Here is a 23,787-nt window from a genome sequence, read left to right as displayed (position 1 = left end):
CTCATCTGTCCTCTTTACTGGTGGTGTGGCCTTGGATCATTCATCGAACCTCTGGATCTCAGTGTGCTCTGCTGCAAAGCCATCAGGATTTGCTCACCTTTTATGAAGTGTAAAGACACATGTTACCTAAGGGCTGACTGCTAACGTAGGCTTTGAAACACCTTAGTTTGGGTAATATTCCTCTACCAGCAGGTCTGCCCCTGGGAGCAGCGGTTGCAGAATGGCAAGGTCATGTTGTTATCCGGAAATGAGAGTCAGACCGTTGCTTCCCTAATAGCGTTCAGCAGACACGGTAATGAATGGGATGATATAAAAGCGACGTTCCACTCTGAGGAAATGTACATTTAGGACGCCAGCCATGCTTGCTGTCTGTGAGTCTGTTCCTCTAGGGCATTCATTCCTGTCTTGGAGTCTCAGGGTCTGTGGAGGTTTTTGAGGTGAAACATGGAGATAGTCTTTTTGGGAGCAAGGCCCTTGGCACCAGGGTACTAGCTGCTGCTGTCTGATCTCTCTCCACTGTCTCTGTATTCCCTGTTAGGAAAGCTTACTGCCAGAGGTGAAATCTTCTTGCCATGCTTTGTACCCTTGGGGTTTTGATGCAACAGAGACCATCTGAATTACAGTTTTCTGAACTCTGAAGACGAGATTTCGAATTGCTCCCTCAGCATGCCGTGAGATTTTCCTACTCTTTGGCTCAGGATGTTTTATTATTTTTTATAGATTAACCCATGCATGTGTTTTTTGTGGGAAGAAGGTTATTCCTGATTTTTCCCTCTCCAGCAGGTGCAAGCCCACAGTACACCCTTCTGACCCCGAGCACAATACTATGAAAATCAGTTATAAATGATTTTTCCATTGCCCTGCCCTGGAAGTATTTTACTGCACTAAGCTCAGTATATTTCCTTTGCCTGAAAATTTGGCACTCTGACACCTGCCTCATCTCAAGCAGCCTGAGCTGAGGGATAGTTAGTTATTCGTGGGATAGATGCTACAAGAGGCAGCCAAGCTCCCAGTCTTCAGCACAAGCTGGGCAGCTGGCACAGCCCCTGCTAATGCATAAGTAGGAGGCCTGCAGTTTCCCAGGGCTGTCACTCCAGCAACTTTCACCAGCATTAAAATCACTTAGAATTTAAAAACAAACAAACAAGGATATGTGAAGTATTTTCCTGGAAGAAAGCCACAGAGAGCAGATGAAGTGCATCTCCCTCCTCCCATCTCCCAGACGTGTCACAGGAAGAAAGACTGGAGTTCAGCATTTTCCTAAGTGGGATTAAAGCAGGCTCTGGAGCTGGCTTCTGGGACAGGACAGAAGAAAGCCAGGAATAGGAGGGAAGCTTTGTGTGTGTGTGTGTGTGTGTGTGTGTGTTATAAATAGATCTATATCAGGTGAAATTGTCAGAATCCCTGAAGCAGCATTGGTGGTAATACCTGTTTTGATTAACAAAACAGTTGCTTATTTTCTGTTAATAACAAGAGATTAGACCTGTTGACTGAAGTAGAGTAAAAAGTGACTGGTTTTAGAGGAACATCCATGCTGGTTTTCCACTTACCAGAGGGTAGCAATCATGTATCTTATCCATTTTACAAGCCATGGACATCCTTAACAAGTTCTTTCCCTAAATCCAGGTAAGTTTTCCTCTAATGCTTCAGCAAAAGGTGTTTGAGGGAATCTAGCACAGTAGGCAACCTCCAGAATACTCTCAGTTGAGGCATACAGAAGAGTCTTCTGGTGTTACTGATCAAGAAGAGATTTTCTGTTTAATTTCTTGCTGCTTAGTGACTGTAACAGTCTATGTCAAAACTCTGGACTGTTTTGGGGAAGCAGCTTTCCACCAGTTTCTAAGCTGGGCAGCTGTAGTTTACATTTCATCCTTTAATAAGGACATCCCTGATTTGTAAAGGTAAGTATAAATAGTTTGGTTTAAAAATATTTTAAGTGAATTTGCATGGGTAACAACCCTTGGAGATTGCAATAGTCATGATTTGGGCAGGAGAGTCCATCAGTCTGTCTGTCCTCTTGGCATAAGGACCAGTGGCTTTTGGTATAGCAATGGCAATTTGCTAGTGGCACTGGAGAGTAACAGTGTGTGTAATGGTGTGTGAGGCACCACCATCTTGGAGGGATTCTCCCTTTTTTGAAAGAACTGAGGCTCTGGCCCAAGGTTGTGGGACCTGAGGACATACAGCCTGGGGATGGGAGCAGGGAGTTGCTGCTCAGACCCTCAGCCTCACCACTGAAGGTGTTGGCCAAATTATTTGGCTGTAGCAGTGTTGGGTTTTCTACTGGTCCTTTCAGCTGTGAGTAACGCTGTGTATCTGTGTGCCATGGTGTTGGCCAGGATGAACACTGGGATTAGTTTTACATAATTCTTCTCATGTTGGGTGAGTGTGCAGGTGCTTGGTAGGAATTGGGGTTTTGATCTGAGGCTTTGTGTGTGCATGAATGTGTTTTGCTTCTGTTTTAACTTCTGTGTTGATCAGCATTTGAGCAAGAAAAGGGCATGGTCAAAGAAATGGGGTGGAAAGCAGAGGTTTGTAAAGGATCTTTAGGTCACATTGGAGCTGATACACAGTTCTGGCCAAACCCAAAGAAAATACTCTTTTATTCTTTCATTTTTTTAACCCTTCTTCTGACAAGCTCTAATCTTGCCCGCATCATGGGGTTATTTCTCATTGTCTTAATTCTGGAGTTCTAGATGATCTTTGAGATGTAGTAGGGCTGGACTGGAGAGCATCTTGTGGACAGTCACCAGGGCCTTCTGCTGGGTTTTGAGGGTCTGTGGAAGGACTGAGAGTATAGTACTGATGTGCTTGCTGCAGTCTTTAAGCTTGAGGAGAGGTGACACAGAGCTTTCCCTGTGTGCTGAGGGATTTGTGGGGCTCTGTCCCCCATGTTACCTTATAGTGATGCTAAGCCATCAGGGCTCTAAATCATCTGATGAGTAGAGTAAGATTATTCTCTAGAAGGCACTGGGATCTGTGGGAGTCCAGGTGTCCTTGTGTTGGGATTTTGTTTGTGAGGAGCTGAAACTTCTTGGCCATTGCCTTGCTGTGTGTGAGAGGTGTTCAGCGGGTTATGATAAAAACTTTTACTCAGATGAAGGTGAGGGTGCAACTGGCCATGTGATTTGGATCATGGGGGACTTGAAAACATCCTAAGAAATCAAATGAGGAAATGATGCACACTGTTTCTATTTGTAGAAAAGTAGAGACTTAGTACTAGCACGGGACTGACAGTCTAAACCTGATTGAATATGTGTTTTATTTGCCAGCACCTTGTTCTGCCTGGTCCTTTATCAGTCTGGTTAACATGAGCTGTAGCAGATCTGGGTCAAACCCCTATTGCCAAAAGGCCAACATGTTGTCTTAACTGTATGTTATGACAGAAAGAGTTAAACAGAAGGGCATGGTGGCTAGTAGCTTGCTTTAAGCAGTAACACAGCAGTAAATGCAGAGATGACATGGGAGTGCTCTTTAGCTGACGTCCTTGTGAGCCTCTCAGTGACATCAAACTCCTGGACGTTTTCCAGCTGAGTTTGGCCTTGCCCCAGTGACAATAGATGTTAATCTATTGGCTTGTCAGAAAAACCTGTTAGTGGCTTTTTTACAGACCTGTTTCCAACCCTCAGATTTCCCTGCTAGTAAACACAGCATTATGTCATTGTTTTACCAGGAGCCAAGCACCAAAGCCAACTTTACAGTGCTGTCATCAGCAAATGTCCATTCACTTTGGGGCTTTATCTGAGTTCCCAGGCTCTTTCTTCCCAGTGTTGCCTGTGTTCTGGTCTCTGTGTCCATCAAAAGCCTACGGATGCTTTATGGGAAATGTGTAGGATCTAGCAGTTCCAGCTTACACATTCCAACCTATTTGTCTCAGATCTGGCTTTTGTTCTTATTTAGCAAAGATCCCCTGGTTTGTAAAGCTTCATCTTCTGGTGACGTTTTAGCCAAGACAGACTCTTGGATTCATGAGTTTCTGCATGCAAAACAAGGTGAAGGGGTTTGCCATCCAGCCTTGCTGCTGTTTGATAAAATAATAGCCAAGCCATAGCCAGGGGTGATACCACACCCATGCTAGCTCCTGTTTCTTGCAAAACACAATAGCTGAGTTTCCATTCAAAAGACAAGTTGTCAAATTGCTAATATAATAAATTAACTTCCTTAGCTTTCAGAAAAAAAACTTCCCCACAGATAAAATAAAGCCATTTATAATGTTGTAACTATTGTTCCTTGTTTTGCTTCTAGAGTTATTTCCAACTGTCTCTGCGAAGCATATGAAAGTTAAGATTTATAAAGTTACCTTCAGTAGTTGGGAGCTAATCTGCTTAAAAGATTAAACAGACAAGACTCCCATCCCTAGCTCTAGTCAGTCTTTCTGGGGCTGGCAACAGTCCAATCCTGCTCATACTAAGACCTGTCAGTAATGATATCCCAAATCAGCTGAAGTAATCTAGAAGCAGAGGAAAAAGGAGAGAGGGATGCTTATTTGAATGCAGATCGTGAATTCTTCTGATACAGGCATGGAGAGATGGTTGAGAGAAACAGGTTCAGCCTCTTGGCAATGGTGCAGGAATGACAACATTCTTGGGTATGAGGTGGAATAAAATGAAATGTTTTTTCTCCACTACGTAATTAAGCTGTGCAACACCTTGCTGAAAAGTGATATGAAAGCTGAAAGTACAAATGATTCAAAAAAGGTATTGACAAATTTCTGAGCACAAGTGTGACTGCTATTAAACACAACAGTCAAGATACGTGGTTGAGTCAGTCTGTAATCTAGTGATTGCTAAAGACTAAGCACACTGTGTTCTCCCTGTTCCTATCAAGCAGTTACTATCTAGCTTCATTAAAAACAGTGCTGAGCTTAGATACAACTTCATTTTGGCTGAGCCTAGGGCTTCTGATGCTTTCCCAGATGCCCCTTAACTGTATGGCACTAGCTCAGTCTTCTGAGGCTTGCTATATATTGCTAATATTAGTGAGAGCTGTTGAGTCTTGACCAGATGAGGTTAGGAAGCACAGTGCATGTTGTGAGGAAGTGAGCCTCCCATCATCACTTCCAGCTCCCTCCTCTGCTCCATACACTTTTTTTTTTGCACACCATCACATGTTTATAGGCTAGTGTTACCCATCTGCGCCTCGGCTGCTTTCTGCTTTCCAGTCTTGGGTCAAGTGGAAATTTATCTGTGTAGAGATACCATGTCTGGTATTACTATTAATATATGTTCAGGCTTTGTACTTATCTAATTCCTTTCATCCAGGATCCTCCAACACTCTGTGTCAGCACCTCTTTCCAAGGTAGGCAGATCAGACAGGGAGAACATTATGTTTGTAGCGATACATCTCTTGGCAGAAGTGTTTTCTCAGAGCCATCACCAGACTAGTGGATAATTTGGGCTGATGGAAAAAAGTTTTTTCTTTATGGCTGAAAGTACTGTGAGTGGGCCATGGGACTGTAGAACATAGGCCTTGGGCAGACCTAGGTCATTAATGGTGTGCAAATGTATTGCATTCCCACGTATGAACCTTCAGGGTGGTTGGGTTAGCTTGATTGGAAGCTGCAGACTTCTAATGGTTAATGACTTCCAGTGTAGACTTTTTTTTTTTAATTCACAAACATCCTGTTTGTTTTCACACCAGTTTTGGCCTTTTGCATAAACAGGTCTCTTAACTCTCATTTTAGTTTGATCTCCTGTCCCAGTTCTCTCCACTATTTTGTAGAGAGTGATTGTGTCCCTTCTTAGCCTGCATTCTGCTGAGCTGCTCTAGCCTCCTCTTGTAGAAAAGGCCACCCTCAAAGGTGCATAGCAAACAGGTTTCCCTGCTTCACACTTCTTGCAGTCATTGCAGACAATACAAGTGAGCTGTTTAGCCTAGGCACTGACAACAATTCAGCCTGGGCAGCTTCAAGCACGTATTGGGTTAATTTGCTGCTGGGTACAGCCTTGCCCATGCCCATTACATGCAGCTGCCTGGGAATAGGTTTGACCTCAGTTGGTTGATTTTCCAGATGTAGTCAGGTGTGATTTGGAGGAGACTAGCACCTGGGTCTGCCCTGTCCCTGAGCTGTGTGCTGTGTCAGCATGACAGAGAATGGGTTTTGGAGAGAAACTTGTGGTTCCTTCATGGTTTCATTTTCTTCTCTTCAGGGAATTTCAGAGCAAGTCCCAAAACCTTGCAAGTGACACTCCACTTGCAAAAGCAGAGAAGAGAAAACATCACTGATTATATTCCCACGTTAGCTTTAATGAGGGTAATTTTAAGCAGATGGTGTCTACTTAATGTTCTGAAAGCACAGATAAACTAGTTTTTAGCAGGTCTTGGGAACAGAGCGGGAGAGATGAAGGGCATCATTTTAGCGGGCAGCAACTTGCCCGATGAGATGCTTGGCAGGATTCCTAGAGAGCTTGGGTGAAGCCCTTTTGTTTGGGCAACCTCTGTGCATCCCGTCTGGGTGAGAGGAGAGGTGGCTTGTGGTTTCTGTCTGAGCTTCGACAACAGTAAATAATTCCAGATTGATGTTGTGGAAGCGTGCTGTTTTTGTGAAGGGAGGACAAGGGGGGAGCCAAACATAACAAGAGTTTCTCAGTGCTTGGGGAAGAGAGCCAGGGTCACATTTGGAGCTTGTAGTGTTGGCAGGCACAGAAATGACATGCCACATCACACGTGTATCAGTGAAGATAGCTGGGCAGTTATCAGCAAACTGCTTTGTGGCTTGGTTTGTGATGCTGATGATCTCAAACTGATTCTGGGATGTTTCCGACAAATGCACTCTCTTTTCAGCTTCCCTATCTGCTTTTTTTTTTTTTTTTTAATGTTTTTGGCATTTGTCTTTGGGGTAAGGAAGAGGCCATATCAGCCCCTGGGATTTCAATCCCCATGAGTCTGAGTAGTGCAGTTACAGATCTGCTGCCATTAAAATCATCATTGCTTGAAGTTGTCCCCTTTACAAAGCTGGGTGCTGACTCTGTTCCAAAATAATGAGTTGCTCTTCCAAAGCTATCCTTGACCCTGGGCATTTGGCCAGCTATCCTCCTGGCTGGTGTCTCTCCATCCTTCTTTGCTGGGGAACATTCCTAGGACATGACATGAAGATTGTTCAGTGTCTTGTTCAGTGTCTTCACTGGTATGCTCAGTGCCAGTTTTTATACATCTTGGAGGACTAAGTTGTTATCAGTGAACTAAGAAGGCTTTGGGATGGCTGCAACTTACTTCATCAAAGCAGGCTGAGACTTACTTGCTCTTTAGATGTTTAACTCTGTCTTAGAAGCTGAATTCTTTGGGAGACCCAAGAGTGGAATACAGTGCCTTATGTTTTAAGGCAATAGTTTTCACACTGAGACGTGGCCTGTTTCAGAAGAACTGGTAAAAGTCATAACTAGAGTAGGTTTTACCTTTTTAGGCTTAAATTCACTGTTCAGTGGATGAAAAATGTGCAGAGACCACTTGTTAAAATTACATTTGATATCTCTGCACTTCTACAAGCTTTACTGAAACTACAGAAGCACCTTGGAGCATGTACTTACTGTGAAAGTGTCAGAAATAGGTAGCAGTGTGGGAGATCAAGAGGGAAACGGTTACGAGTCTTAAATGCAATTTGCTAAAGGTAAAACAAGAAGGTTGCAAGCCACCTTTCTGGATGGAGCAAGATGTTTGTGCTGGGTTTGGTAGCAGCCCCTTTGTAAAACTTCTGTGTAAAGGGTTCATGCGTAGAGAAGCTAAAAAATGCCTGTTAGGGAGGAACTGGGACTGACTACTAGCAAGAGCGTGGTGATGATTTGTGCTTCCAGCTCATTGCTTCTCTGAGGCTCATGGAAAATTCATACACAGCTGGTGAAACCTCTGTGCAGCCCTGCAAGGAAAATGGTACAGATCTGTCTTAGGCTTTTTTTGCCTGCAAGATGGGAGACATGGCACAACTTTCCTGTTGTTGTGGAGCAGATCAGTGGTGAAATTAGCGAAGAGTGGCCCTGAGAGAGCGGATTTGGGATTTGCTTGGAGTTTTGGGAAGCCTGTTTGAGATCTGTTTTTTCAGGAGGTGGTGAGTACCTGTGTGTTGGAAACTGGACTGTTCTGGGAGGTTTTGGGCTGGCCAGCCCAACATCCCTTCTGCTAGTCTTGAGTATCAGGTGTGACCCTGGTTTCCCAGCCCTGCTCTGACTGTCCAAATATGTTCTGGGGTGAGAACAAGGATTATCTTTAGTTATCTCTTAGGTTATTTTAGGTTATTGCTGAACATGTTAGAGGAGCACATCATTTCAGCTGCTAGCCTGAGGGACTGGGGACAGTGCTCCCAACTGACCAGTCATAAGACAAGACATCTCCTGGGCAGCCACACAGTTGGGACCTTTCACTGTAAAATGAGCCGTGTTGTATCAGATGCAATTACAAGCACCTGGATCAGACAGCTGATGCCTGGCTCCCTCTCCAGCCACCCCAGAGATGTTGTGCCCATGGAGGCATGGAAACAAAGTGTAAAGCAGGTGGGACAGCATTAATGATAAGGTGCCTGAGATACTGGGGCCATTTCCTGAGGTGATGTTACACCATTTGCAGATGGATATTAGCAGGAGGAGTTGGGTTGGGGGGATTGCCACCAGCTGTCAGTTACTTTAGAAAAGAGCATTCAGCAGTGTAGCTCTGGCTATAAAATAATTGCTAGGCTTGTTGTTACTGTAATACTTTAAGATTATACAAAGAGGGTTAAAATTATGAATATTTATTGCAAAACTGTTCTCTGTGGTCTTTTTTTCCCAGGTGATTTTTCAATAATTGCTTAGATCTTTTGCATGGGGAGGGTGCAGCTGCAGAAGAAACCCAATTGACTCTTGCTAATTAGCTCTGCTGCATCTGGATTCCTGCTTGTGTCCATGGGGGTTTGCTGGGCAGAGGAATGGAGATTCCTCATGCTTGAGCAGTGAGCTGGAACAGTGATTTTTGACTCCACATGCTCAACACTGATCTTGCAAAGAGATGCTATTGCCAAAATTATAGGAGCAGGATTTGGTCTTCCTTTGATCTTGGTTTAAATTGCATGGGCAGTTTACTGCAACTTAATAAGTAACAGTGCATGAGTAGTGGGGTGCTCACCCTGCTGCAAACTCACAGTCTGCTCAAACACATGGTGGGCCAAACTTGCTTTCTTTGCAGCTAAACTGTGTCAAATTGTTTTGCAGTATAGGTCAAGGTTTATGCAAAGTTGCCATGAATTAACTAATGCATGTAATAAGGCAAATCATAGCACTTTGGTAATGTGTCTGTTGCATGATTTAGTGAGCCATCTGAAATGGCTTCAGGGATTGGGAGCTTTTGGTTGCATCTCTTCAGTGTGGTTTGGTGTTTGTTCAACATGAAATGATTCATCTGGTGAATTGAGGGTGAATCAAAGATCTCTTTTACAAGTTCTGCTGCTTTACTGGGTTTTCTTGGGGAGGTCTTTTAATTTCTGCCCTGGTTTAATTGATCTTTGTAAAGGACCATGCTAATGATGATTCTGGACATGGAGTGCTACAGATTTGCCAGCAGAAGAGTCTGTTATTACAGCTTGAGATGCCTCCTTATCTCAAATTGCAACTTCTAATTTTATTTGTGTTTGTATTTCAACAATCTGTGGTTTTATTATCCTGTGTTTGTTGCTGCCCTCTTAGACTGAAGAGCTTTCCTTCATGCTGGAAGGAGGAGGAACAGGATATAAATACTGTTATCATTACTGTTGCCGAAAATTGGCCGAATTTTCAACACACCAAATGTCTCTTTTCAGTTTTATTTAGGGATACAGTAATATTTCAAAGAATGCTCTAAAATTCCTCTTCTCTAGTGAAATAGAATGTTAGCTCACTAGAAGTGTAATTTTCTGATAAACATGAATTTTAAAAGCAGAATTCAGATGCATGCTTAGTGTTCCCCAGGTGGCACAAACTGATGCTGATAAAAATGACATGGGCTGCCTGGTGCTGGGGAAGAGATGTATATGTAGGGGGCAAGAAACTAAAGTTGTTGGAGCAACTGTTTCATAAATTTTTGTAGAATGCCCTGTCTTGGTTTCTCCTGGGCTCTCTCAGCTGGTTCTGCAGCTGTGATGGCTCCTTCAGCCCATCCTGACTCCTTGGCAGCTCAGCTGTCAAGGAACAGCACTGAGGCAGAGAAAAGCCCCTTGCTGGCTCTGTGAGTGTTGGGGTGTGTCCCAGCAGCAAAATTCAGTCTATTTTTATTTTTGGAGGCTGGCTGGATAGAGTTCTCCTCTGTGCAGCGCTAAATTAGAGGATCAAACTGTGGCCAAGGTACCTGTGTGTCTCTTCTGCTCCCTGAGAGGACTGCAAAGGGTAGTGACCTTGTCTTACCACCATTCCTCTAAGAGCAGGATGAGTGTTGCTCACACCCAGGCACTACCCTCCCCTGCCTCCCACTGTCTCAGCTGGTGTGTGTTAATGCTGGTCCCAGTCCTTCGAGCTCACTGGAGAAAGGACAAGTAGAGCATGGGAGGCCAGTGTCACTGGGGCAGGAACCTGGGCTGGCTTTTGGGCTGTCCTCAGCCTGGGTCTGTCTCTGCAACATTCTTAAATGGGATAGACAGTTTTTTTGAAGATGAAAGTGAGCAGATTTTGGAAGCTGATCTGCAGGAATGCAAATACAAGGGCAAGGAATAAACTATCGAATGGATGTGGGTAGAAATGGGTCCAAAATTTTGCTAGGGTGGCTAGAGACAGCTACAGTCTTAGCTGTCTCTAGGCATGTCCAAAGCTTGCTGGTTGCTAATAGAGCTCAGGTGGACTGGTGAATAGAGTGCAGGACAGAGATCTTGCCCTGCCCCTGTGTAAGGCTGTAACGTGCCCAGCAAGGGCCCCCTGCATTGCAGCACCGAAGCAATGGCTGTGAAGGACCTCCTCTGCACATTCATGGGTGTTGTAGGCTGTTCCCTTTGTCCCACTCCTCCTTGACTTGTTTCAGACAAGTCTCTGACCTGGATAGGATTGCTCCAAGGGTCCTGATTCCAGCCTCAGTGCCGCTGATGCATTTTAACCTCTTAATTTTGTTGTTCTAGTTCAATCACAATTAAATCTGCATTTCTTCAGAGCCAGCCGGGGTGCTCAAAAAGGTGTATTTCCCTGTGCTTTCACATGTGTTGCTGGTGTGAATGACTTCAGGTTTTTCTGTGTATCTAGAAGCATGGTATGTGTCTCTTTTCTAATACCCCATGCAGATTCTGCCAGAGGACCAGATGGGTCTGGGTCCCAGAGCCAGTCAGGTTCCTGCTGTGTAGGGTGACAGTGCTGCTGAGCCAGAGCCAGCTGCTACTGAAAGCAGCCCTGGTCCTCTTCCCTGCACCCTCTTTGTCTTGGCACTTCTCTGAAACTACAGTTGGCCAAGTCAGGGAGCAAAAAACCTCAAAAATTATATCCTTTTTTGGAAGAGTTTTTATGTTGGTCAGTGGAAGCCTGGGGCTGTGCTCAGGGATGCTATCCTGTGCTGAGGTAAAGTGTCATCACATCCAGCTGCTCCTGGCCAGAGGTCACATCTTCCCACAGATTTGATCCCTGGCACCCTCCCTTCTCCCAAAACAGCAGTGATTAACTAGAGCCCATTTCCTAATAGGATTTTTCTCATCTGGATTTTCAAGGGACAGCACACCTGGTCCTTCTGGCAGATGTGAGGTGGTGGTAACTACTGGAAAGAAGGGGCAGCCATGGGTGATGGTGAGTGGCGGCCAGCTGCCTCCTACATCTGTTCAGCTGCAGCTCAAAGCATCTGACCTCAGCTGGGCAGTGGTTGTGCCTCCGACTCACCAGTCTCCGACACACACGATGTTCAAAGGGCCTTTGCATATAGGAAGTAGTTTAATCATGGTTTTGTTCCCTGTTTCAGCAAATCTAACCAGAGTCTGCATTGTTAAGTGTAAATGTCACACACGCAAATGTAATAACATCTGGTTTAAAGTGAAAAGAGTGAGGAAATGGGTGTTATGGTTAAAATAAAGTCTGCATCCTGAAGTCACTCCTCCGCAGCTAGGTTTTGTTTAGATAGATTGAATGTAACCTGTAATATCAAGACTCAGCTTGTATGTGGAGAATTAGAGCAAAGGCTGAGTGTTTGCCATAGCTCTGAACTTTCTGCCCAGGTCATAAATGTTTTGGAGACGTTTTTCCTGTCTCTGAATATCCTTTTAGCAAGTTCCTCTCCATTATTCACTACCCTTACTCTGGTGTGCAGCCCGATGGGGATATCCTCATTGACTTCAGATTATGATTTAATGATTAATCGCAGCCCGTCTTGAATGTGGCCCATTTATCAAGAAGAGAGCTCCTAACTGCAGGCAGCCATAGAGAGCTGCCATCCCAGCACGCATGGCCAGCTGCCTCTCGAGGAATTTGGTGCTGTGTACATGTAGCTGGGTCATCCTCCAGCTTTTCCTATAGCACAGTGCAAAGCAGAACACAAATATATTTTCTATAGATCCCTACAACTCTCACAAAACCCCGTTCTTTTATCAGAAGCTTTCAAAACTCTGCTTGCCCCAGATTTTTGGCAGTCTCTGGTGTCTGTGGGAAGTGGAGAGAGTTTTTGATTGTGTGTGTTGTACAACAGTAGATATGTTGTCATGCTGTGCAAAGGTTTAATGTCATTTTCATATGGCCTAGAAATTCTAACTTTTAAAACTAAAACGGGAAACAAGTGAACTTCCTTTTTATGCCTTTAGGACAAGAAAGTTTTGGGTGCTTGTATCTTATTAGAAACCATTTGATATCACTTTAAAGGATGCTAGACACATACACCGATTACATATTTATCATTTAGATAGAAGTCCTGCACTACCCTGCAGGCCTCTTTTAAACTCAGCATTAGCTTGAAAACAAAATATATGAAGCCCTATCAATGCAGCCTATCAGGATAGCTAAATATTATGCATAGAGCAAAATATTTCCCTTTCATTATGAAAATACGTGTTCTCTGCAGTGTTACTCTTCAAGCGTGTTGTTCAAAAGATGTGATCAAGACATCAAAGAGAGGAAAGTTATTAAGATAGCAGGAACTGAACCAGCTGCCTTCCTTTGGTAATTAAGAGACATCATGCATTGCCCTGCTGAAATTGCAAACTTTCATTTTTCCCCTGAGAGCTGTGTTCTGAAGTGGGAGTCATCTTACTGCTTTTAAAATGATCTTACATAATTTTACATTCAGAATAAGACTTAGCAAGAAGTAACAGTCAAATTCAGCACTGCACTATAATGTGGCTCATTACCCTTCAGAACAATTTAAAGGCTCAATAGTAGATATTGTCTACTCTGTTTTGGATGGGAGGCGGCGATGGGCACCCTCAGTGCATCTGACCTGGCTGAGGTGTACATGCAGGTTTGTCCCGTTGGATGGTCTGAGGGAAGGTTTCCCTAGTGCCAAAAACCTGATTGCACATCCTACGTGGGCATCCTCACAAACTCCCTGGTAGGAGGAGTGAAAGCAGTCAGAAGCTCTGACCCACTCCATGGTGGTACTCAGCGTAGCTGCAGTGCAAAGGTGTCTGAGAGCCAATTCTTTATAAATTGGCATCTTCGGAGTTGCACCTGCGACATACTCCATAGCTGTACTCCAAGAGGCAAGATAGGAAAACAAACACAAGCTCCACATGGACAGTAATGCAGTGCATCTGTGCCTTGCCTTGGAACACCTCTGTGGTGACCTGAAGCAGCTCTTTGGACTTACATACCTGACTTTATGTATGCTGATCATTAAAAATTGTCATAGAAAAGACCAACTGTTTTCACCTTTGTTGCTGGCAAAGAACAAAGAACTTTTGGTCTTGGTCATGACAGCACCTTGTGTACATGTGTCTGAGCTGGCTGTAGCCCTAGGTTTGTGCAGCTGGGACAGCACAGAGCTTGGTGTATTCACTTAATTTCATACCTGGATGTTGTGGTTGGCCCTGCAGTGTCTGTTCTGCCCCTTTGAGGCCAGCTTGGGCCTGCCTGCTCACCTCTGAGCTGCGTTGGGACTGCCAGTCCCCATGCCATGTCTCTAAGGTGTTATGTTCCTTCTGTCTCTGGGATTCACAAACTGGGCCACAGAAGTAAATTTCTGTGCTCAAAGCCTGCAGTTGGGCAAGAAACCCAAAATACATTGGCTTTTCTTTCTCCAGAGTTTGGTCTGCTATGGAAACGTGAAACTGTCTCAACAATCTCTTTGGTTTATTAATGTCCCCCTTTAAGACAGAAGTAGCATCATCTCCTCTAGACAGCAAGAACAACCTGAGGATGAGTTTGCCAGGAAGGGCCCATCTCCTTTGAAATTTCAGCCCCTTGACATGAGGGATATTTGAACTGGAGCTTCAGTTGCTGAAAGGAAAAAGCTATGGTGAAACATCTCTCACAGCGACTCGAGTGTCAGGAAGCATGGCTTCTGCCCTCACCCTTGCTGCAGACTGCCATGTGACTGTTGGCAAATCACTCGTGGTGTGGGGTTTTTTGTTTGGGTTTTTTTTTTAATTTTATTTCTTTTTTAAATCAGAGTTGCAAAGTTACCTTAATAAAGGCCATGGTGGCCACTGGTGTTTATTAGCTTGACACACTGTCTTTTCCTTGTCTTTTCCCTACTTCAGTTTTGGGGGATATAGTTGTGTTTTTCCATCTGTCAGATGCTTTCAGCTTAGCAAATGGAAGGTGCCTTCATAAGGTCATACAAGTGATGTGTGTGGTCACAAGGAGACAGTACATGAAGGTTTAGATTTAATCCCTGCCCAGCTGTCCTTGACTGGGGATGTAATAGCAGTGACACCAGGTTTCTGGAGACACATGTTGCAGCAGCCTTGGGATTTACTAGATAAAAAGTATATTCTGGGGTAAGGCAACACCTCCATTTTTCAGTGTGGTCAGACCTGTGCTCCTCCCACTGATATCAACTGAAGTTTCAGGTAAGGGAGAATGTCAAAACCACCCTGTAAAAACTGCTTTTTTAGTTGTTCCATCAGACAAGCTGTAGCTGGAGATAGAGAAACTATTGCATATGCTGTTTGTGGCAGGTTGTTAATTTATTCCTGGAAAAGTTCCTCTTTGCATTTTCTTCCCTAAAATTGGTTTCCGCTTTTGTGCAAAGGCACATTATAACCCCATCATCTCTCACAGAGACATATTGCATCGGAGGTGGCATAATATTGTACGATGTGCTTTGAGTCTAGCCCCAGCCAAGCCTTGTGGGTCAGATGATGTCAGGAAGGAGAGAAGTTGACACCGTTAGCTGTTTGAAAATCTGATTAAGGGGATCAGATGGATCAAAAGAAAAATTTGAGTGGGAGCTGGGGCTGCTTGGGGGAGCTAGAAATTTTGCTGCTTTAATCAAAATTACAGTTTGCCTGGGGCAGTCTAGAAGTGATGTTTGGTGCCATCTCACTGTGGTTTTGGGGCTGAGCTTCAGCCTCAAATCCACCAAGCCTTCATGATGGAGAGAGGTGTGTGGGAGTAGAGCGTGCTCAGCACTTTGCAGGATGAGCTTTTTGGCAGCTTGTGTGAAATAAGGTCAGAGCTTAGGTACATGAGTGATGGGTGGTGGACAGCTTGAACTCTGGAACTTCTCTTCCTATTCACAGTCATTCCTGCCCTCAGTGCTTTTTTTCCAACTGTAATTTTTTTATGTGCAAATGGGTCATGGTGACATGTACTTATCAAAAAACTGCATTGTGCATAATGTAGTCCCCAAATTGTCCTTAATTCCTCTTGTGAGAGAACTCCTGTCTGAAGTTAAAACCACTGTGGCAAAAAAATATGCATTTTTAACTTTTGTTTTAATGAAATAACACAAACTGAGGAATTGTCATTGCAGTTCATGTTCAATCAACACTAAGAGTTTTAAAAAGGATGTTTTCCCTGCTGAAAGACAGGTGGAAAAAGGCTTTTATTTGAATCTACATCCTCTGGAATACAAACGCTGCATGTTGTGCAGAAGCTAAAAGCACTGTTGAAAAATACTGAATGCAACAAATAAGTCATTTTATTTAGTTAAAAAAAAATATTTTGGAAGGAAATCACTCCCAGTTTTGATCAGTCTTGCCCTAGAAAAGAAGAAATTATCTCTATGTGTAATATAAAAGGGAGCTTAACCAACAGCCAAAATAACCAAGCCAAGGGAACATCCAGTGTTTAAAACAAACAACCCAAGTTTTAAGCTTCTCTCTGATCTCTTCCATTAAAATTCACACTTGCAGAATATTCAGTAGGGAAGCCTCCCGTCTCCTTGGATAAAAGAGAAATTTAGTTGAAAGTAAGGTCTGCGTTGGATGCCCTGACTCTGTGGCCATGGAGAAGGGGACTGCACTAGCAGAGGTGGCACCATGTCCTGCTGGAATCGTTCAGCTCCTGCCGAGCAGCAGGGGACATGCCACCACCTGCCAGTGCCCCCATCCCTCTCCCCAGCTCACATGCCTGTGATTGCTGACTCCTGCCTTCTCAGGACAGAGGTGACCGAGGCACAGAGTGCTGATACCCGTGGCGTGAGAAGGTGTCTCTGATGGTTTCTAATTCTAGGCATTTCAGCTCTGAGCTACTGCAAACCCTTTGTGCTCTGAGCTGCAGCATGGCAGCAAGTAGCATCCCAGCTATATAACTGTCTTGTAACATTGTATTGACTGTGCCGGCTTTTGGGAAAACAGCAACAGTCTGAGCAGGGCTCCCAGGAGACTTGCTCAGGGTGTCTCTGCTGCCAGTGGTCGCAGAGGCAGTTTCTGTGGGTGATGCAGCGTTTGGGATCTCCTGCTCTGCTGTGGATGCCCTTTCTCAACGAGCAGTTTCTGATTTAGCATGAAAGGACCCCTTGGTCTCTCTTAATCTCTGATGCAGCTTCTTCTGTTAAATTTACTGGCACAAGTTGGCTGATTTCTTAAACTGTAGAAAATGCCTGTCTTTAGCCCTCAGCCCTTCAGAACCTGAAGTCTACTCAGAAGGGAATCCTTCTCTTCTCCTGGTGCTTGCAAGCTCCAACCCGTGAGCGTGTTGTACACTGGGTAGTGCCTAACACAGGGATACTTGGAAATACTCCACTGCTGTGGGGAGCAGCCCTGGCAGGGGCAGTGTCTGCAGTGGGCAATCGAAATAGCGATGAGAGAAGGGCTTGGATAGTGTGCTCCTCTGGGTGATGTACGTGACGCGAGGCAGCTGCAGACTCTGTTGGTACTTGCTGGTGGAGAGGGCTTAGAGATTTTGCACAAAGCCCTCCCCACCTGAATGGGCCGAAGGAAGAATCTGGCACATGGGTTTCAGGTATGACTGCTCTCAGAGGAAAAAACCAAACGTGTTTTAAGTGCCTGTGATCAGAGGATTCTGTTCAGACCTGGTATCATGCTATTCAGCTGGTTAGTAATCCCAGCACTGAGTTTGACCCTTAAGCCTTTTGGTTTTATCATGTGCTTTGATATGGTCATAAAAATACTGACTGGCTGGCAGAGCTCTAGGGTTTGGCTTTATATTCTAGCAACTGCAAAACGAATGTGCTTAAAGTGGTTTTATGCTTCAGGATATTGTCCTCCCGCCCCCCTCCCCGATTATTTTAAAGCTCATGTTCCCTGTTCGTCTCTGTTGCCCTCTGCATATTGTGTAGAGCAGATTCATCTCAGGATTGCCTTTGCCCTGGCCCTCAAACCTGGGCATGTGGAAACGCAAGACTTTAGTGAAAATACTGCCTCAGGCTCCATGGAAGAGGAGATGGAGTAGGAGGTGGATGGGGACCTAGGAGACCCTCCTTCCCCCGTGATGCTGTATGAAGCCTGTGCTGTTCTCCCCATCAGACGTGACTACTGTTTGAACTTTCTGAAGCATTTAATACTTGTATATCCCATCCCCGCTGGGCTAGGAGACCATGTGTGTCTGTGTGCCTGCCCATGGAGGGAGATGAGAAGTGTTTTAAGAGAAAATCCCTACGCGTGACTGAGCTGCTGTCCCCTGCGTGCCAGGCGAGTCAGTGGGGCTTTTTATATCCTGTAGGATTTGAATGTGCCACAAAGAGGCTCCAGCAAGTTTATTCTGCTGCTTGGAGGGGCAGCTTTGATTGAGTGGGTGCACTGCTATACTGCTGTGTTTCAGCAGCATGCCCTCTTAATATTGATGTGTATTAGTTGTATTTCAGTGTTACCTGAAAGGTTGTTAATTTAACTATATATGTGCCCTTGATACTTGCTTCATAAAGCTGTTCGCTCTTCATTTCTGTGAATAACTGTTCTCTGACTCCTGAATTTTAATCTCTGTTCTAAGGCATTCCCAGAATGGTTTTATCTGAGTTTAACTGGACCTGCCCTTACAGTGCTGCTTCCGTATGGGCAATTCAGTCTCCTTGATACTGCATCCAGATAATGCCTCCAGTTGCTGCTAGAGAAATGCAGGCAATGTACTTTCTGTTTGCTTTGTATAGGGAAATTATAGCTACTGCTCTGCCTTATTTCTGCCACAGGGCAACCTCTTCATTGTGAAGTGATGTTGCACCCTGTAAGAGCATGCTTGCCTATGTTGAAAGCAAGTACCCAACGAGGGCGTCTTTTCTAGGCCAGGGTAGGACACAGAAGTTGAGTCAGATGTTATTAATCTTGGGAATACATCATACCCTACAGTAGGCAGCTCCCCAGCATGCTTCTGGTAACCTCCTGCTTGTTCTGCTGCCCAGCCTCAGCACGAGGAGCTGAGCTGGAGGCCTCAGTCCTGGTCTGTCGTAGGGCAGCTGCTGGGCAGGATCTGAACCCTCTTGGATTCTGGCTGTGGTGTCTAATTTGTTCCAAGTACTGCTAATAATTAGGCAAATAAAATGATTAATTAGAAAAGGAATTCAGTTTATTGGGCGCATGTTCCAGGAGTGTTTTATGGCTCTGAAATAATATCTTGCCAATCAAATAAGTATTGCAGAGTAAAGAGGAACACAGTAGCCAGCTTGGCAGTCAGTAGGAGAGCACTGCCTGCAGGCCAAGGCTTGAAATAAACTTGATATGAAAATGCACTATTTTATAGCCATATTGCTCTTTTTTCTTGGAAGAAAAATCTTGCCTCCAAAACATTTTTTCTCTGTCTTGTGCCAGGCATTATCAAAGTTTACCTGTCCCAGCTGTGTGTGCCGACGCAGGCACTCCTGAGGGATGTTTGCTTTTGAATTCCCTCTGCATTTCACCTCCTTGTCTTTAAGACCTAAGCACAAGCTTTTCCTGAAGTGTTTTTCTTCTCTTCTTGGAAAAGCCTGTCCCACCCCCCTCACCTCCATACACTATCCCCTTGGCTTTGAGCCAGTGACATGGTTGTATATGTTCTTGGAGTGGAACTTCCAAACATGACTCCATTTCAGTGGTGTAGCTTCAGTTTAATTTTCCTCTGGGCATGCTATGGTTCTTTTTAAGGCCATGTTTTCATGTTTGGGAAACAACTCTGTAATGTTTCACAGTTACAGTTCAGATTGGGCCTCTTGCAGGCTCCATCCTTGTATCCATCCCGCTGGCATCAATGGCACTTGGCCCTGTGCTCACTTGAGGATATCAGTAAAAGCCTGGATGCTGTTTGGGTTGGTCTGAGTCCTACCTGGTTTTGTGGTGAGGAGTTTGGTAAGGTTGCTGGAGCTGTGAGAGATATCCAAGCCTGTTTCCACAGTTCCTTCTGGCAAAAAGATGGTTTCTTGGCAGCTGGAATAATCACAAGAACAGAGTTGGAAGAGAATTTCAGCTTGTGTCAACCTAAAAGCAGGGAAGGGTGCACAAGTATTTTCTGTTGTTACCATGTTTGTTGCCTACTAGTACATAACAAAGGCTGTGAAAAATGAGACCTGCATCCCTTGTATGATGCAGCTGAAGTCAGTGTTTGTGTTACCAGAGCAGTCTTAAAATTGCTCTTCTAAAGGGTCACAAAGGTACATGAAGAACATGGACATGGAAGAAGCTCTGCTTGAGTTCTGTTTAGGAACAGATCTACAGACTGTTATTATAGCTAGGTATGTCCAGGCTGAGACACTTGTTCCTGGAGAGTTTTTGTATGTGAGATGGGAGAGATGCTTTTACCTTCCTAAAGGAGATTGTAGGTTTATTGCAGTCTGCCACTGTCAGCTACTGATTTTGGAGTGACAGGAATGGCATTTTCTTCCCCTCCCCACCTACAGGCTGATTGTAGCAACTGTGTTTCACTATGAGAAGGGAATGGGAGTCTAGCTGGTTGGAAAAACGTTAGGAGCCATGCATGAACTGACTGCATCCCTTCCACTCCCTGGTTAGGGAACAGAGACCTTTGGAAAATGTTGCTGCTGGTTTCCCTGGGATGAGGGAAAACCTAAGCCTTGCATGCCAGATGTCCTTTCAAGGGGAAAAAGAATAAAGTGACATGTCTGGGATATTATTTGGATTGTTTTTTAATGTCACACCTCGATGGAGTCTGAGGTTATTAACTGGGGGATTGACTCTCAATATTGTGGCCAGATGCAGCAGTTGGCTGAGCTCCCTAGCTTCAGAGCTCACTTTTAAATCATGCTTCGATAATTTACCCTGCCAAGGAGATTTGCAGTTCAGCAGTGTTTTGGAGCTAAGGAGGGCTCCCATGTCAGTGAGAAGGCAGCTGGGTCTCCATTCAGCCTGGCAGGTGTTTCCAAGTGGGCCAGTGGACCTGTTGAGTGGCCAAGTCTGCAGGCGGGAATTGGTACCCCTGTCCTATAGATGGGATTTCTCTGAACTCCTGAAAAAAACTTCAGCTTCTTTTGCCTGTCCTGCTCCTTAAATCCATGGGACAGAAATGGGGCTAGTTAGCTAGAAGAGGTGTGACACTTTTCTGTTTTCTGTATTTTTGCATGCATGATTTCTTGCTGCGCTAGTGATTTGCTGACTTGGAGAGTTGGTGACATGCTTACTGGCTGTGTGGCTCTTTGTGGTTGCAAGTTGAGAGGCAGTGCAGCTGACAGACCAAAGCTGTGTGGCAGCCTCTCCAAGGAGTCCTGGCGCTGAGTGACTGCAATCACAACCTGGCTTTTTTGCCGCTGTGGAGGGGCTGCTTCAGAGCCCTTCCCGGGCTGCACAACTGGTGAAGTGGCACCCACAGCTAGAGTGATTTAACAAGGGTTGGAAATGTGTGTAGACTGCTGCAGCTGTGGCAAGAAGTGAGCCAATATGGAGAGGATTCAGTCATCTCCAGCTGAAAGTTGGCAGGACGTAACTGATGTGTGAAACGAGGGTATTGGAACAATTCATGTATGCTGGAGTTGGGGAGATGTCAGGCTGGAGGGTTCCTGCTCGTTTGTGCAAGGCTGAAAGAGCATTGTCATACTCGGTCAGGGTTGTAGACCAACTGCATGGGCCTGTTTTTGGGAAAGCCCAAAATTGTGGTGGAAGGGTGATAGTCACCAAGAGTTAGGATTTTCAAGAGAGCCCACAAATCAACAGTTGTACAAGTCCAGGGGCTGTAATTTGTCACTTCTTGGGACAAAGTGACAGTGAGGAAGACCTTGATAGTTACAGGCTGCAAGTCAGCAACAGAGTTAAGTTGGCTTAAATCCTGCTGAAATCTCCGGAATTTAGGCCCTTTTTTGATGTGTAGCATGTCCTTCAGTGCCTTGGCAGGCTGAGCCTCCAAGGGTTCACTGTTGTGACTTCCGCAGACTGTTCGGTCTCTGCCTTACTCTTTCCAGGAAGATTTTCTCTCGTAAGATGACAACATTTATCCACAGGACCAAAGCAAAACACTTATCACCTCAGTGTTTAGAAAAGGAATGGTTGCTAGGGAGATCTTTTTTGTGACCACGAAGAACTGGAAACATCAGGCCACCATTTCACTACTAGGTGAGACTTGCCTCTATGTTTACATGCTATGATGAGGAACTTTTTGACTGTCTTTGTGGTGAAGAAGACTCACAGGCAGCTCAGGGAAGCAGAAATTGCCTTCTCTGGAGCACAGACAACATGAGTCCCAGATGTGCAGGCCCAGGTTTTGCTCTTGCCTATCCCATCCAGGGCAGTCCTGGGCTTGCTGAGACACTCCTGGAGAATGTTGATTGGGGCCAGTGGTTTTGCCTTGTGGTCAGCTATGTCTCAGGGCTGGTGGTTATCCTCAAGTGAAACTACCAGTCAGTTCTCCAGCTGGCCCCCTTTGCTTACCCTCAAGGGCAATTTGGATGGTTATCAGAGAGGAGAGACTGTGGGGTCCCAGTGGTTTGTCTCTGGCACTCAAGCTTTCTTATTTGGAAGAGCTCCTGCCTTCATTTTGTCTGACTTTGTCTCTTCCTTACAATGAGAGCAGCTGTGGTGGCTGTGTCAGACAAGGTTTGGTGTGTCTTGCGGGAGACTTCCTCCCTGCTTGCTGCTTCCAGTGGGATTTGGTTGACCTGGGAGCAGATCCCTTCCCCAGATTTTTTTTTTTTTTTCCCTCCTCCTTAGAAGCTATCCCACTGGCCTCCAGAGCAATGAATTGCCCCATCACTGTGCCCCAGGGATGTCCAGGATGTTCATTCCTTCTACGTGAAGCAGACCAGGGCAAATCTTGAAGCAAGTAGCCCAGTGGCATTGCTGAGAGCAGCCCCTTTTATTTAACAATCTTGCATCTACTGGTGTGTGGTCAAGGGTTTATTTTTACCCAGGGACTTTCTGGTGGAGAGCCAGCTCATGTCAACAGGCTGCAAACAGAACTGCGCCCATGAAGGTTGTGGGCTTGAACCCAGAGACTTTCCTTTGCACCTTGCCTTGATTTGCATAGCAGCCCATCTGCTCCTGACACAGAGTGAGGCACGGAGGCGGATGGAAAGGGAGGCACTTTGCTAGAACACGGGATGCCATGGCTCTTACCAGAGCCTGCTGATAGCACCCGTCTGGGAATTGGGTGATTTTCTGTCTGTCTTTGTGTTGTTTCAAGGCAACGAGGGGTTTGTATTTAAAAGAGTATTAATTTAATGTTATTGAAGCCTTAAGAAAAGGCACAGTGGGCCAAGCCCTGCTAGTTTTGCTCACATTTCACAGGGCTAAGGAGGGTGAGATTTGATCCTCTTTGGACGTATCTCTATTCAAAGGGCGGTTGCAGGGGAGAGAAAAGAGGCAGGGGAATTACAACACTGAAAAAAAATCCTAGTTTTGCCCTGAGCCATTTTGCAATAAGACACTTCAGGGCGTGAGTTATGATGCTGTAATTCACACTTCATGCATTTTGTGGCATTCAGCCGACTGCTTTATGCCCAGCACACATAGCGTGAATGATTTCGGCTCAGCTTGCCCCCTGGCCAGCTTAGCCCTCAAGCGGAGATGGCTGCATGGAGGTGGTGGCAGGGCTTGGCTCTCCCTCAGCTGCTTTTTATTTTGTCTTTCCCTTTGGCAACCAGAGCTGTGACTGTTGGGGACAGACTTGCATCTCCCTAATCCAAGATGACATTGGTGTATCCTTACCTGTAAACAGATTCTTGGTCCTAGTTAAAAAACAAGGACATGTTTTGTACTATAGAATCTGCATGTTGCTCTGTTGTGTCTGCACTGTTCCTGTTACCTGCTGGAAAGATGTGGAACATTAAGGATTAGTGCCTGGAAGCAGCAAGCAAGGTTTGAAGTCTAAAATGGATCAAGAAGTTGTTGAGCACATCCATCTTTGTCTTGTGCTTCAAATATGTTCTCTAAGAGTGAATGCTTAGGGAAAGGATTTTAAAGTCAGATCGTTATTAACAAAAGGCCTGGTAGGAGATGCATTCATCCTGTAGCTCACTTCAGAGATGTCCTGTTTGAGGCCCTTGGATGGGACAAAAGTTGTTGCTTGCTTGTCTGTTTCTCAGGACACCTGTAGGGTGGCAGAATGGTTCTGTGACATTTGGCCAAACTGACTGTCCAACCCA

At 45.0% G+C, this 23,787-nt stretch overlaps 1 protein-coding gene across 3 annotated transcripts in view; it reads left to right on the top strand.

Moving 5' to 3' along the window:
• The first annotated feature begins 7,989 nt into the window (after nt 1-7,989).
• SH3PXD2A (SH3 and PX domains 2A) overlaps nt 7,990-23,787 on the top strand; it is a 248,485-nt gene continuing 232,687 nt past the window's right edge. For 2 of the 3 annotated variants that reach the window (XM_026851596.1, XM_026851597.1), the window contains exon 1: nt 7,991-8,041. The gene's annotated coding sequence lies outside the window, so the exon portion shown is untranslated. Of the gene's footprint in view, nt 8,042-23,787 lie in introns of all 3 variants that reach the window. The other variant, XM_026851595.1, reaches the window with a different exon arrangement.

Source organism: Athene cunicularia (assembly GCF_003259725.1).
Source record: "Athene cunicularia isolate RWA chromosome 6 unlocalized genomic scaffold, athCun1 chr6_part1, whole genome shotgun sequence".
Taxonomy (NCBI): Eukaryota; Metazoa; Chordata; class Aves; order Strigiformes; family Strigidae; genus Athene; species Athene cunicularia.
This window is presented reverse-complemented; position numbering and strand designations above follow the sequence as displayed.